This window comes from Delphinus delphis, chromosome 12 (assembly GCF_949987515.2).
Source record: "Delphinus delphis chromosome 12, mDelDel1.2, whole genome shotgun sequence".
NCBI lineage: Eukaryota > Metazoa > Chordata > Mammalia > Artiodactyla > Delphinidae > Delphinus > Delphinus delphis.
The window spans coordinates 10688921-10704876 of record NC_082694.2 but is presented as its reverse complement, the minus strand read 5'-3'; the positions used below and the strand labels follow the sequence as shown (position 1 = coordinate 10704876).

At 42.5% G+C, this 15956-nt stretch overlaps 1 long non-coding RNA gene and 1 other non-coding gene across 2 annotated transcripts; one reads left to right on the top strand and one right to left on the bottom strand.

Annotated features, from left to right (window-relative positions):
- Positions 1-164: 164 nt before the first annotated feature.
- Positions 165-14453, top strand: LOC132435580 (uncharacterized). Its single transcript, XR_009521583.1, has 3 exons — positions 165-313; positions 13376-13469; positions 13964-14453. It is a non-coding gene; the product is annotated as an uncharacterized lncRNA (long non-coding RNA).
- Positions 4242-4314, bottom strand: TRNAR-CCU (transfer RNA arginine (anticodon CCU)). Its single transcript has one exon. It is a non-coding gene; the product is annotated as a tRNA-Arg (tRNA).
- Positions 14454-15956: the final 1503 nt, after the last annotated feature.

Here is a 15956-nt window from a genome sequence, read left to right as displayed (position 1 = left end):
AAAGCCCCCCAGGGCCAGAAGGCACCCCTGCCCTCCCCCAATCAACCAGTTCTGCTCTGTGGAATGGCAACGAATAGCTGAATGGTTACCTCATTTAGAGCCTGTTTGCTTTTTTTTTTTTTTTTTTTTGCGGTATGCGGGCCTCTCACTGTTGTGGCCTCTCCCATTGCGGAGAACAGGCTCCGGACGCGCAGGCTCAGCGGCCATGGCTCACGGGCCCAGCCGCTCCGCGGCATGTGGGATCTTCCCGGACCGGGGCACGAACCCGTGTCCCCTGTATCGGCAGGCGGATTCTCAACCACTGCGCCACCAGGTAAGCCCGTTTTTTTCTTTTTTTAAATAAATTTATTTATTTTTGACTGTGTTGGGTCTTCATTGCTGCGCGCAGGCTTTTCTCTAATTGTGGCGAGCGGGAGCTACTCTTCGTTGCGGTGCGTGGGCTTCTCATTGCGGTGGCTTCTCTTGTTGCGGAGCACGGGCTCTAGGCGTCGGGGCTTCAGTAGTTGTGGCTCGCGGGCTCTAGAGTGCAGGCTCAGTAGTTGTGGCGCACAGGCTTAGTTGCTCCGCAGCATGTGGAATCTTTCCGGACCAGGGCTCGAACCCGTGTCCCCTTACACTGGCAGGCGGATTCTTTAACCACTGTGCCACCAGGGAAGTCCAGCCTGTTTGCTTTTGAAAGATGAATGAAGGGAAGCTAAAGGAATTCATCCTCAATAGCCGTCTGCTGGGCCAAATTTGACCTGTGTGGGTATTTTGCTTGACTCATTATTGGTGCCTTATTAAAAAATTGGGATAGTTCACACAATCTGGATTTCCAGCATCTAGGAAAGAATCAGAATACGAGCCACATGAGACACACGTTCCTACGTGGCTGCTTGCCCAGGGCTTATCAGCAACTGCCACCCTTAGAGCATGTGTATGCGCCTCCCACCGCACCTGTTTTCTTACTTGAAGCCCTCACTCCTTGGTGTTAGCTGCCTGGTCCCTGTAGGCCTGGAGTTTGCAACCCTGACCGTGTTTTTGTACATCTAACTGGGCCTTCCAAGGCACAGTCAAGTCCTTTGACGGCTCTTCTCCTCAGCAGCTGTGTGACTTTGAGTAGCTACCTTGTCTCTTTAAGAGAGTGTCATTTTGCCATCCTTAAAATTGAGGCAATGAAACTTTCTTCTGAGGACTTTTATGATTAAATGAGGTGGTGTGATTAAAAGCAGATACAAAGTGCCTGGCTCAAGGTGGGGGCTCACTGAAGATTATTTAAATCTGAATCCTCAGGACTGACTTTCATTCCGTGGCCATGCCGTGGATCACACAGATGACACAAAAGGGTCTGAAAAGTATTTTAGGGATTCTGCTCTGCATTTAGATAGAAGTGGTACTCAGGTTCACAGTTGAGCCTGGGCCACTGGCAAATCTGTGAAGCAGGGAAAAAAGGAAAATTCCCCATCTTCCCTTTTCCTCTCTAAGCAAGCTCTATCAAATATAATTTTCCAGTTAGTAATTTAGATGGATTTGGACATCAGAACTGGAAGGAGCTTTGGAGATGGAGTAGTTCAGCTTCCCACATGAGGAGGCTGCAGCCAAAAGAGGATTGTCACACTGAAACAGGAAGAAAAATATTGTGACTTAGAAAACAAGATGCAAACTGTGCTTCCTCACTCTAGGGAAGGGGCAGTGTTTACGTCAGAGATGGGAGTTCTTCTGTTGAGGGAAACGCTCGGGAAAACTTCATAGGCCTTTTTATTAGAAAGGGTGAGGCTGGGGAGTTTTGGTGAAGGTAAGTCAAGGAGAGAATTAAAGTGCCCTTCATCAGAAAAGGAGGAGTGGGGGTTGGAGGCTGACATGTAGGGAGGGGAAGAGAAAGGTATCCAGGGAATGGGAGAAAATATTTGCAAACGAAGCAACTGACAAAGGATTAATCTCCAAAATATATAAGCAGGTTATGCGGCTCAATATTAAAAAAACAAACAACCCAATCTGAAAATGGACAGAAGACCTAAATAGACACTTCTCCAAAGAAGATATACAGATTGCCAAGAAACACATGAAAAGATGCTCAACATCTCTAATCATTAGAGAAATGCAAATCGAAACTACAATGAGATATCATCTCACACTGGTCAGAATGGCCATCATCAAAAAATCTACAAACAATAAATGCTGGAGAAGGTGTGGAGAAAAAGGAACCCTCCTGCACTGTTGGTGGGAATGTAAATTTATACAGCCACTATGGAGAACAGTATGGAGGTTCCTTAAACTAAAAATAGAACTACCATATGACCCACCAATCCCACTACTGGGCATATACCCTGGGAAAACCATAATTCAAAAAGAGTCATGTACCACAATGTTTATTGAAACACTATTTACAATAGCCAGGACATGGAAGCAACTTAAGTGTCCATCCACAGATGAATGGATAAAGAAAATGTGGCACATATATGCAATGGAATATTACTCAGCCATAAAAAGAAACGAAACTGAGTTATTTGTAGTGAGGTGGATGGACCTAGAGTCTGTCATACAGAGTGAAGTAAGTCAGAAAGAGAAAAACAAATACCGTATGCTAACACATATATATAGAATATATAAAAAAAGAAAAGTTTCAGGACAGGAATAAACAATTCCTGAGAATGGACTTGAGGACACGGGGAGGGGGAAGGGTAAGCTGGGACGAAGTGAGAGAGTGCATTAACATATATACACACTACCAAATGTAAAATAGCTAGTGGGAAGCAACTGCATAGCACAGGGAGATCAGCTCAGTGCTTTGCGACCACCTAGAGGTGTGGGATAAGGAGGGTGAGGGAGACGCAAGAGGAAGGGGATATGGGGATATACGTATACATAGAGCTGATTCACTTTGTTATACAGCAGAAACTAACACAACATTGTAAAGTAATGTTAAAGGAAAAAAGAAAAAAAATAAAAGAAAGGTATCCAGGAAGCAAGAGAGCCCAGGAAGATGACAATTAGCCAGGACCTAAAGGAGTCACAAACAAGGAAAAATTTACCATCACAGAAACTGGCTGATGCACTTTTAGGCAGTGATATCTAAATTGTTTTTCTAAGTTGCTGCCTATATGAACTTTTAAAGATTCTCCATTCATTTACTCAAATCCTGAGTAGGAGTTTGCCACACACTAATGTGTTTGTGGTACTCTAGGGCATGAAGGAATGGAGGTGGTATCCAGGGAAAGTTGAAATGGAGTGGGAAGAGCTAGGTTATAGAAGACAAGACTCAAAGCTGAGAGAGAATTCAGTGAAAACAAGGAATTGGTACAAGAGGTAAGGGGGGCAGGGAATGTGTCCCTGAGAATTCCCAGCCCCTTGGCAGTGGGGAAAAGCTGTTGTCCTCATAACATGTAGAATGACGCTTGATCCAATGTGTTGTAAATTTGAAAGAGAGATAAGCACATAGCTCAATGGAATAGAATCAAGAATCCAAAAATAAAATAAACCCCTGCATTTATGGGCAATTGATTTTTTTTTTTTTTTTTTTTTTGTATTTTGGTCACGCCATGCCACTTGGCACATGGGATGGTTCCCCAACCAGTGATCAAACCCAGGTCTCCATAGTGAAAGTGCTGAATCCTAACCACTAGGCTACCAGGGAACTCCCTGGGCAATTGATTTTTGACAAGGGTACCAAGACAGTGTGATGAGAAAAGAAGTTTTTTTACCAAATGGTTTTAGGACAACTGGATATTCACATGCAAAAGGATGAATTTATACCCCCTTTTGTGGAACCCAAGTTTGTGTGCCTGATGCACAGTAAGGTCAAACAAACCAAAATGTTGGAGTTTGGAGCAGAGAAAGTTTTATTGCAAGGGCCAAGCAAGGAGAAGGGGTGGCTAGTGCTCAAAAGACCCGAACTCCTAGATAGTTTTCAGGGAAGAGTTTTTAAAGGCAAAATTTGTGGTTAGGGCTGCAGAGTGTGTGACTTTCTTCTGATTGCCTGGTGGTGAGGTAACAGGGCGGTGCTCCAGGAATCTTGTCCTCAGCCTGAAGTTACCATCCTCCACCTGGGTGGGGGCCTTAGTTTCTGCAGAAGAACTCAAAGATATATTGTTTTATTTATTTGTTTGTTTGTTTATTATTTTATTTGTTTATTTTGGCCACGCTGGGTCTTAGTTGTGGCATGCAGGATCTTTAGTTGTGGCACGTGGACTCTTAGTTGCAGCATGCAGACTTCTCAGGTGCGGCATGCAGACTCTTAGTTGAAGCATGCATGCAGGATCTAGTTCCCCAACCAGGGATCGAACCTGGGCCCCCTGCATTAGGAGCGCAGAGTCTTACCCATCGGACCACCAGGGAAGTTCCAATGTATTGTTATGTATATCCCTTGAGGAGGAACTAGGACTCTGCTTTACTGCTGTACTATTGTTCCTTTTTTAAAAATAAATTAATTTATTTATTTTTGGCTGTGTTGGGTCTTTGTTGCTGTGTGCGGGCTTTCTCTAGTTGTGGCGAGCGGCAGCTACACTTTCGTTGTGGTACGCAGGCTTCTCATTGCGGTAGCTTCTCTTGTTGCGGAGCACAGACTCTAGGTACACGGATTTCAGTAGTTGTGGCACGTGGGCTCAGCAGCTGTGGCTCACGGGCTCTAGAGCACAGGCTCAGTAGTTGTGGCGCACGGTCTTAGTTGCTCCACGGCATGTGGGATCTTCCCGGACCAGGGCTCAAACCCGTGTCCCCTGCACTGGCAGGCAGATTCTTAACCACTGTGCCACCAGGGAAGCCCACTATTGTTTCTTGACTGTTTTTCCTTTGGTTCTGCATTCCCTCCCTTTCCTAATTAGTAACTGTTTGCATCTGCATTTTGGAACTCAGGGAAAGTCTAGGAGGCTGAAGCCTTTTTCCTACAAATAAGAAACAGGAGACATGTAAAGGCTTTTGTACCTGGGAGGGCCCCACAGGGTCCTGCTCAGTTGCACTACTCCCTCATATCATACACAAACATTAATTCAAAATGGATCAGACCTAGATGTAAGAGCTAAAACTGTAAAATTATTACAAGACATAGGTGTTAATCTTCATGACCTTGAGTTAGGCAATGATTTCTTAGATATGATGCCAAAAGAACAAGCAGCAAAAGAAAAAATTGATAAATTAGACTTCATCAAAATTGAAAATGTTTGGGCTTCCCTGGTGGCGCAGTGGTTGAGAGTCCGCCTGCCGATGCAGGGGACACGGGTTCGTGCCCCGGTCCGGGAGGATCCCACGTGCCGCGGAGCGGCTGGGCCCGTGAGCCATGGCCGCTGAGCCTGCGCTCCGCAACGGGAGAGGCCACAACAGCCAGAGGCCCGCGTACCAAAAAATAAAAAAAAGCGGAATGCAGTCAGTGCCACAAGGGGGCATTGGAAGATCAGAGAGCTCACTTCTAATTTAGGAGACTGGCTGAGGCTTTGCAGTTGTGATGTAAAAAGGCCGACCAGGATTTCAGCAGAGGCAGGGAGCGGAGGAGATTTCAGGGGGACACAGAAAAAGCAAAAGTATAAATGTGGAAAGACAAAGGCAAGTCCCAGGAACTGTTAAGAGTTCAATTCAGCTGAGTGCAAGGCAAATGTAAGGAATGGAACAATGTGACATAATTTGGGTAGATATAACTTAGAATCCCTTGAAAAAATAATGTCATTGTAAAGAGATTTTGCTTTATCATAGGAGACAATAGTAAGTGTTAGCAAGTTTCTGGTTTGGGAGGTTTTTTTTCTTGCAGCTTTATAGCAGGTGTTTGATTAGAGGGACCAACATTTAGATTACGCAAAGGAAAAAAAATACTATTGATCATGTGGCAAGCATTTGCAAAGTACTTTATTTATTTTTAATTAATTAATTAATTAATTAGGCTGCACCGGGTCTTAGTTGTGGCATGTGGGATCTAGTTCCGCCCAGGGTCTTACCCACCAGGGAAGTCCCTGCAAAATACTTTAGCGCACGTAATCTCATTTAATTGCCATAAAGTTCTATGAAATATATTGATTTTTTTCCCATTTTACCAAGGAAGGAACTGAGGCCCATAGAAGATAACTGACTTGCCTGGCTTCATCTGCCTCAAAGCCGGGCCATCTCATTGCAGATCCTCTTTACAGGGGTTTCCTCACAGAGCTAGTTATGGAGAAAGTGATGCTGACAGTGCTAGGTAAGATGGATTGTGGGAGGGCTTCCCTGGTGGCACAGTGGTTGAGAGTCCGCCTGCCGATGCAGGGGACACGAGTTCGTGCCCCGGTCCGGGAAGATCCCACATGCCGCGGAGTGGCTGGGCCCGTGAGCCATGGCCGCTGAGCCTGCGCGTCCGGAGCCTGTGCTCCACGATGGGAGAGGCCACAACAGTGAGAGGCCTGCGTACCGCCAAAAAAAAAAAAAAAAAGATGGATAGTGGGAGAGTCAGCGGTGGGGGAACCAGAGACAGGGAGTAGAGCCGGGAGGCTATTGCAGGAGGTAGAGCAGGAGATTAGGTACACCTGATGGAAGGACCATGGGCAGGGGTTATGGAATGTTAGAAATGAGAGTGAAACACCAAGGGACTAGGTGATTGTCTTTGGTGTATCCAGGAAGCCTTTAAGTTGCCTGAATTCTTGGGGCTGAGAAAGAGGAGTGCTGGGTCACCCTTAAAAGCCCTTTAAAGGTAACTTGCATATTGGATGGTGAAATGACTCCTGACCTAGGATTGAACATGCCCCTTATAGGGTTAGAGTGAGACTAAATCAGATGACTCCAGGAAACACAATGTCCTACATCAAGAGGGAATCAATAAATGACACTGCCCTCTTTATTTGCCTAGAACATCAGTTCACCCAGTAATGCATACTTTGAACTACTTCATTCATTCACTCACTTCTTCATGTAGCAAAATTTACTCTCTCCTATGTGCCAATCACTATACTAGTTCCAGGACTGTACCAGGAAACCAGACAGAATTCATATATATTTTTATATATATATATATATATATGTATATATATATGATTTAAGTATGTAGAGACAAAATTGATTTTCTAATTATTTCATCTGGTGCATGTTTCTAAAAAAACTTTGTTCCCTTCCAGGCAGTTTGATGTAGTGATTAAAAGCATGGAATCTTGGGACTTCACTGGCAATCCAGTGGTTAAGACTTCGCCTTCCAATGCAGGGGGTGCAGGTTCGATCCCTGGTCTGGGAGCTAAGATCCCCCATTCCTTGGGGCCAAAAAACCAAAACATAAAACAGAAGCAATATTGTAACAACTTCAATAAAGACTTTAAAAATGGTCCACATCAAAAAAAAATTTTTTTTTTAAAGCATGGAGTCTTGTGTCAGCCTGCCTGGGTTCAAATCCCAGGTTTACCCCTTACTAGCGGTGCAATCTTGGGTACGTTCTTTTGTTTGGCCGCGCTTCGCGGCTTGGGAGATCTTAGTTCCCTGACCAGGGATCGAACCCGGGCCCCCTGCAGTGAAAGCACAAAGTCCTAACCGCTGGACTGCCAGGGAATTCCCTTGGGTAAGTTCTTAGTGACTCTGTGCCTCAGGTGCATCGTCTGTGTAACGGGGATAGTTTTACCTACTCCATAGGGCTGCTGGGCACCTAGAACTATGCCAGGAAATAGTGCTTGGAGACAGTGTGTGACTCAAACACAGGAAGACTGCCTCATTCTTTGCCATATCCTTCTTTTCTTATCCCAAATGGTCCTACCAAACCTGATGGCCCTTCCACACAGTGCACTGGGTTCTGAATGACCCTTGGCTCTTCCCCAAACTACAGCCCTCACAGAGATGGCAGTTTGCCGGCATCAAGTATATCCAGCAGCATGGCTGTAGGTTGGGCGGCTGTACCAGAATGCGCTGTTGGGCTGAATATGTGGCCTCTCCAGGTGATTGACTTGAAGGGACTGAGAATTCATTTTTGTCTGCAGATTGCCATATGCTCGTTTAAAAATGAAATAATGTCATAACTATATAGAAATGTTGACCCCCTGCAAAGGCAGTCACGTGTTAAGGCATGGCTCATACTGGCTCCTTGATAGAACCAATCAGGCAGCTGGTGGCTTGCAGTTTCGAGGACTGGTTTCTATCACAGACGGAGGACAGACTTGTGACCGGCTGAATCTCCTACTGGGCAGATCCTCTCTCGGGCTCCCCGATTCCTACCGTGCTATTCCCTCCAATTTCCATGGCAGAGTGGAGCCTTTAAAGAAAAAAAACATACTTGCATTGCATCTTACTGCACTCCTGCCCACCTTTCTCTCTGGGCACCAATTTGGTTTCATCTTGGCAGCTCCAAGCCCCCAGCCCAGACTGCCGGTTTGGATGAACTCCAGATCCCAAGCCCTAATAATATTTTCCTGAGGCACCATAGTCTTTCCAACTGTGTATCAAACCAACTTTTTTTTTTCCCCCCTGTGGCACCGCACAGCTTGTGGGATATTAGTTCCCCGACCAGGGACTGACCCTGGGCCCTCAACAGTGAAAGCGTGGAGTCCTAACCACTGAACTTCCCGTAGAACTCCCTGCAGCCAACTTTTTAATAAGCCAACAAGCATGGACACAATACCTGCCATGTACTCGTGACTGTGCCCGTTGTGAGGAGGATCACCAAGCGTAAGCCCTTCTCAGAGGCAGGTACAGCTGAGGGCAGGCTTAGGGAAGGCTTGGAGTACTAATTCCTGCCAGAGACCAAGGTGCCAAGGAAATAGGAAAAGAGATCATACACCTATGTGCCCATCACCCTAGAACCTCAGAAACCCCATGGGGGGCCTCCAGTGGTTCCTCCCACTCCCCCCACCAGAAGTAACCACTTTCCTGACTTTTATGTGAGCCATTCTTTATAAATTTACTACTTGTATATGATCTGTAATCAATATATTGCTCAGGGGGCTTCCCTGGTGGTGCCGTGGTTAAGAATCTGCCTGCCAATGCAGGGGACAAGGGTTCGAGCGCTGGTCTGGGAAGATCCCACCTGCCACGGGGCAACTAAGCCCGTGTGCCACAACTAGTGAGCCCGCGTGCCACAACTACTGAGCCCGCGTGCCACAACTACTGAAGCCCGCGCAACTAGAGTCCATGCTCCACAACAAGAGAAGCCACCACCATAAGGAGCCCTTGCACTGCAATGAAGAGTAGCCCCCGCTCGCTGCAGCTAGAGAAAGCCCGTGTGCAGCAACGAAGACCCAATGCAGCCAAAAAATAAAATAAATAACTTTATTTTTAAAATATATATATTGCTCAGTTTTGAGAAAACGGGTAGCAAGCACAAACCCAGCTGTGCAAAGAAAGGGCAATGTGGTCCCAATAGATGGAGGCACCAGGAGAAGGTCAGATGAGGCAGAATGTCTGCATAAGAGGCTGGCCTCAGCTTCCCTGGGCGTCTACCAAGCAGGCGAGGCCACAAGGAGGCCTGGAAGCGCAGGCAGTTGGGCAGCCAGCAAGGTGGTGGTTTCAGCTTCTTGAAAAGGGGTACAGGGAATTCCCTGGCAGTCCAGTGGTGAGGACTCCGTGCTTCTACTGCAGGGGCCTGGGTTCGACCCCTGGCCTGGGAACTAAGATCCCACAAGCTCTGCAGCCAAAAAAAATGAAAAAATAAAAGGTATGAAACTAATACTCAACACAGCATATAGTAGGTGAAGTGCTCAAAGACTGGTAGAATTCAACAAAAAAAAAAAAGAAAGAAAAGGGATACATGGGAGGTTGTGTTTTCTTTTTAAACCTTGTATGGCTAAAACCCTCTTTATTCCTACTCTCTTGTTTGGTAATTTGCCTGAGCATAAAATTCTAGACTTGGAAACCATTTTCCTTCAGAACTTTGAAGGCATTGTTCTTTCATCTCTTTGCTTCTAATGCTGTGCTGAGAAGTCTGACACCATTCTTTCTGATCCTGTGTATGTGACCTGTTTCTGTCTAGAAACTTGTAGAATCCTCTGTTTGTCCTGAGGGTTCTGAAGATACCTTGGTGTGGGTTTATTTTCATCCATGTGCTGGGCACTCAGCTTCAATCTGAAAACTCATGTCCTCCAGTTATGGGTACTTGTTTCATTATTTCTTTGCTGAGATTTCCTCCTTTCCTTTTTCCCTGTTCTTTCTGGGACATCAAATTGTCATATGTTGGACCTACTTGGCTGACCCTTGTAATTTTTCTCTACTCTTTTCCAGCCCTTTGCATGTTCACTGTAACTTGGGGAGATTTCTTTGGTTTTATCGTTCAGTCTCTCTATGGAGTTTTTCATTTCTATTATCAAGTTTTTAATTTCCAAAAAATCCTTTTGGATTCTAATTTGTTTTTAATTGAATATAGTTGATTTACAATGTTGTGTTATTTCAGGTGCATAGCAAAGTGATTCAGTTATATATACACACATATACATATATATTCTTTTCCAGATTCTGTTCCATTACAGGTTATTACAAGATATTGAATATAGTGCCCTGTGTTATACAGTAGGTCCTTGCTGCTTATCTGTTTTAGTGTGTATCTGTTAATTCCAAACTCCTAATTTATCCCTCCCTCCCCAGGACTCTAATTTTTTAAAGGGTATCTTGTTCTAGTTTCATAGATAAAATGTCCTCTCGTAAATCTTTGAGGGTATTAATGAGAGTTCTTTCATGAAGCATTCTTCTCACTGCTTTGTAATGAATTCAGAATTAATTGAAATATGTAATAGTGGTTTAGTTAATTACATTAATCTATAGAATATGATATTACAATGATTACATTTATAGAAAAGACTAATAACATAGGATTATCATGATACATCTTAGAGCAGAAACAGCAAGTTAGTACCACAGTATTATATATTATTTTCCCCATGTTTTATATATTATGAAAAATTTTAGTCATACCAAAAAACTGAAAGAATTTTATGATGAACACTACCTCAATTCTAACATTAACATTTTACTATACTTGCTTTATTGCACATCTATCCAACCCTCTATCCATCCATCAATCCACCTTATTTTTTGATGCATTTTGAAGTAAATTACAGGCACTAGTATACTTTCCCCTAAATACTTTAGCATGAACATCATTAACAATATTTCAGTATTTGCTTACAGTTTTTTGTTCATTTGAAATAAAATTTACATGTAATGAAATGCACGGACCTTAAGTGTAAAATTCTCAGCGTTTTGACAAACTCATAAATTTGTGTAAATTCAACCCCCCACCAAGGTATAGAACATTATCATTACCCCAGAAAGTTCCCTCATGCCCTTCTTAATCAATCTCTGTCCCTAGGGGGATTCACTGTTATGATTTTTTTCTACTATAGGTTAGTTTTACCTGTTATAGTATTTCAGGTTTTTTTTTTTTTAATTAATTAATTTATTTTGGCTGTGCCGTGTCTTAGTCGTGGCACAGGGGATCTTCGTTGTCGCATGGGGGGATCTTTTAGCTGCAGCATGCAGACTCTTAGCTGTGGCATGCATGTGGGATCTAGTTCCCTCACCAGGGATCGAATCTGGGCCCCCTGTATTGGGAGTGCAGAGTCTTACCCACTGGACCACCAGGGAAGTCCCAGTATTTGTTTTAAAAAAAGAAGAGAAAAAGAAAATTTATGTTAACATGCATATTGTTTCACCATACGCCAGGCATTGTTCTAAAGTGCTTTAGAAATATTAACTCACTTACTTATATCAATACTTTGAGCAAGGTAGTAGTATTTTCTCCATTTTACAGATAAAGAAAACTGAGATGTAAAGTGGCCAAATAGCTTAGCCAAGGCCTCACGACTGAAGAATGGGGGTAGGGCCGGCCCTACAGCCACACTGTTAACGACACTTCGGCCTCTGTGTGAACATCCTTCAGACCTATGTCAACTTCAAAACGCTTACAGCAGTTATCTTGGGTGGTAGGGTTGTGGGTGATTTTTATTTTCTTCCTTTTGCTTACCTGTATTTTCTAAGATTTCTTCAAAGAACATATATTACACCTCTTGCTTGTATACCTAAAACTCCAAAAGTTATTTTAAAATATTCCTGATATGGCCCAACACTACTCTTTTCTAAGTCATGACACCCCTCTCACCCGATTTCTCTTCACACTCACGGCCAAACCCTTGAATATCGCCAAGCTGAAGTATGGTCACATTCTGCATCACAGTGTGTCTTCCCAAGGTTCACTTTTGTGTGATATTCATGTGATCGATCATTTCAACCAACAGACATGCAAACATCCAGTGTCACGTGAGAACCATGTCTGTTAGTTGACAGATGTCACCATGGGTGGGTGAGAGGCAGGAAGTGACTAATTCAGCGTGGTTTCTGAATGTTTGCTCTTCTTAAAATGAAGCATAGAGCAAGAGGGAGGAAGTATGGGGATATATGGATATGTATAGCTGATTCACTTTGTTATAAAGCAGAAACTAACACACCATTGTAAAGCAATTATACTCCAATAAAGATGTTAAAAATAAATAAATAAATAAAGTCACAACTTCTACCTGAAATAAATAAATAAAAATAAAAACTAAAATGAAGCATAGAATTTCTCTAAAGTGTAACATGTTTGCTTAAGATGTGCTCTGCATTTTGAAATTAATACTTTAAAGTGTTAATATAGATAAAATTCATTTTTCTTTTTTAAAATTTTACTTTGAAGTAATTTCAAACTTAAATGTACCCTTTATTCACATTAAGCAATTATTAATATTTTGCCACATTTGTTTTTACTATTTTCTATATGTTTCCTTCTGAAATAACTTAAAGTTGCATACATTCATGCCCCTTTAATCCTTCATACAGCAGTGTGGATTTCTTAAGAATAAGGACATTTTCTCACCGAACAGTAATGCAATACTGTTGCCATATTCTAATTTTGACAGTTATCTCAATAATGTCTTTTACAGCACTTTTTCAGCTTCCAATATCCAATGCAGAATTATACATTTCACTAATTGTCTTATCTCTTTAGTTTTCTTAAATCTGGAGCTATTCCTCTCTCAGCATTTTTTTTTTTTTTGGCTGCACCATACAGCTTTCAGGATCTTAGTTCCCCAATCTGGGATGGAACCCGTGCCCCCTGCAGTGGAAGCTCAGAGTCCTAACCACTGGATAGCCAGGGAATTCCCTTTTTTGTCTTTCTTGACACTGTCATTTTGAAGGGTAAACACCAGTTATTTTGTAAAATATATTTATATTTGATTTTGTGTTTCCCCACAGTGTGGGTTATACAAGTTATGCACTTTTGGCAAGAATATTATGTGGGCGATGTTGTGTCCTTTCTATTGTCCCAGGAAGCACATCATGGTGATGTTAATTTTGATCTCTTGACAGATCTCTCTGCTGTGAAGCTACTATTTTTCCTTTTGTAATTAATAATCAATTTGTGGGGAGATAGAATGTCTTTGACCAGTATTTACTTGATAAAAATGTTTATGCATTTTTTGAATGTTTGTTTTATTCAAAGGCTTAAATATTTAAGAAATGTATAAATGGCTGAAAATCTACGAAAGAACTCCAAAAAACTTTGGGAAAATGCTAATGAAACACGAGAAGAAAAAGTAAGTAGATCAGAATATGGAAAGAAAACTCTGTAATGATGAAGAACAGAACATTAGGAGAGAGAAGTATGGTAATTAGCAAACTGGGAGCAAGATGGGAGAACAAACCGGAAATATGTGTGTATAGGTGAGATCCTTGCTGAGGACTTAGATCCTGTTCTCATACCTTTCATTGTATCTGATCCAAACATACTTTCCATGGTTATAAAATATGCTCAAATAAATATTTTTGAATGAATGAACAATTCATCATGATAGACTTTGGACAGAATCTGCTTACATCTTGAAATCTCCATTTAATCATTAGCATCTATTTGTTGTACTCCCAGCAGTACAAGTGCTACATCTGAGAGGAGAGAGCCTGTTGTTTTTCTGAAGAAATATATGAGAAGTAAATAATGTGCAATGATATGCCATTCAGATTGATTAAGCAGGAGTGGTGCATTTTATGCACAGGTAGCAGCTCTTCTATTAATAATTCTCCTCCTCCACAGGGCATTCCTGGATGACTGAAAACAAGGAAGCAATTTTCGACTTCCGCTTTATGTTCAGAAGCATCAACAACATACAAGTCTGTCCACACAGGCCTTGACTGCACAGCAAGCTTCAAAAAATGTTTGTCACCAGAGCAAGATAATTTTTGCAACTTGTGATAATAAGAAGCTGGTTTGATGAAAACCTTGCAGTTGTGAAAAAAAATGATTTTTTGAAATTTGTGGTTGATAAAAATGGTTTCTCACATAGTTGTTTACTGTATCCCCGTTATCTTGCCTTGGTTTCCATGATCTACCACCCATAGCCCCCAAACCAAATATTTTATTTAAGATCTAAATGTTTGTTTATTTGCTTCTCTAATTCTTGGCCATAGACCCAATTTCTGCATCATCCTGGTCAGGATTCTGTGTGGATCTTAGGCTTGCTTCCTGTAAGTTATCTCTAACTTCCAAACAGCCTATAAAAGCAAAAAGGTACGATCCCTACCCTACCCAAACACTCTCCTATTTTTCATGGCTGGAACACTGTATTATTTATTCAAACCTGTGTCATTCATTTATTCCATTCGTTCATTCAAAAACACTTAGCTGTTGCACAACCAGAACTGAACTAGGTCTAATTTTAGTCTTTGCCCTTGAGGTTCTCAGAATTTCATTAGAGGTACCAACAGATAACCAACTCAGGAAGGTGTAGATTTCTGTGGTAAATGCTATATTTTGTAATGTGAACACAGATGAGATATCAACACCCAGGAGGTGCAGGTGACTAATCCGTGAGCAAGGGTCTCTAAAATATATGGGGTTATTTAATCTGCACACTGACCTTAAAAGGAAAGGACTTTTATTGTCGTGTTTATCAGATGAGGAAGCTGAGGCTTTGGGAGGTTCAGAACTTTCCAGGCCCCAGATAACAGGCAGCGAGACATGGCTTAGAGACCCGGTCCCTGTGCTCTTTATCCTGCCAACCTGGAAGGATGGATCATTGCAAAGGAGGAGTTTTCTTCGCCCCCTCGGGGACTGGCAAGGGGACTCGCTGAGCTCCCAGCAATGTCCGGCCCCCGGGCGAGAGCTGGCGTCTGGATAGGGGGACCAGACCCACGCAAGGGCTCTCAGTCCTTCCGCCTCGTCTTTCCTTGGTTCTGCCCGCAGGCCTTCTGTTGACCTGGGTTTGCAACCTGAGACTCCTCATTTCCAGATCCGGACTACAAGGGTCTTCCTTTGGGGGCGCAGGTCCCTCGGAGGAAGGACCCGCCCCTGCTGTAGCGGCCGCCCAGAAGAAAGCACGCCTTTTTTATCCTGAAATGAAATTTGTCATTAGTTAAAATGGGTTACACATGCCAGCTTGGGCGCACCTGTTTCTTTAGAAAACGCATTTTGAGCTCCATTCGAGTAAGACACACCAGAGCCCATTCATTCATGATTTGGGCATTGTCTGAATGTTATCTTTATATTTTGAAAATAGTACCTGCTCATTGTTAAACAGTTCAAAAGCATAGAAAGAGGTAAAAGTCACCCGTAATCAATCCCTACACCCTTAGAAGATCACTGTAAATATTTTGGAATTCACCCTTTGAAACTTTTTTCCTAAGCATATTTCCTAGGTAGTATATACACACAACATGTAACACAGTGGTATTAAACCATAGCATGCTTTTCTAACCGGCTTTCCCCCCCCACACACACTTAATATATTATGGTCTATTTTCCATGTTGATGTAGATTTACACATTCTATTTTTTATATATACAGTATATTTGTATGTTTTTATAGGTGTGTGATGACCAAAACATGAGTGTAAGATTTATGTAGTATTATTTTTGGTAAACATACTGGAAATACATGGGTGCCCCACAAGACTCTTTTACGAAAACTTTATGGTTTGTGTATCATTTTAAAATATCTTCACAGACCTATGGCTCAGCTTATCCAGATGATCATAATTATCTTTTCACGAATAATCTGCCATCCACTCTAGCAGTGGGAGTCTTCTCTG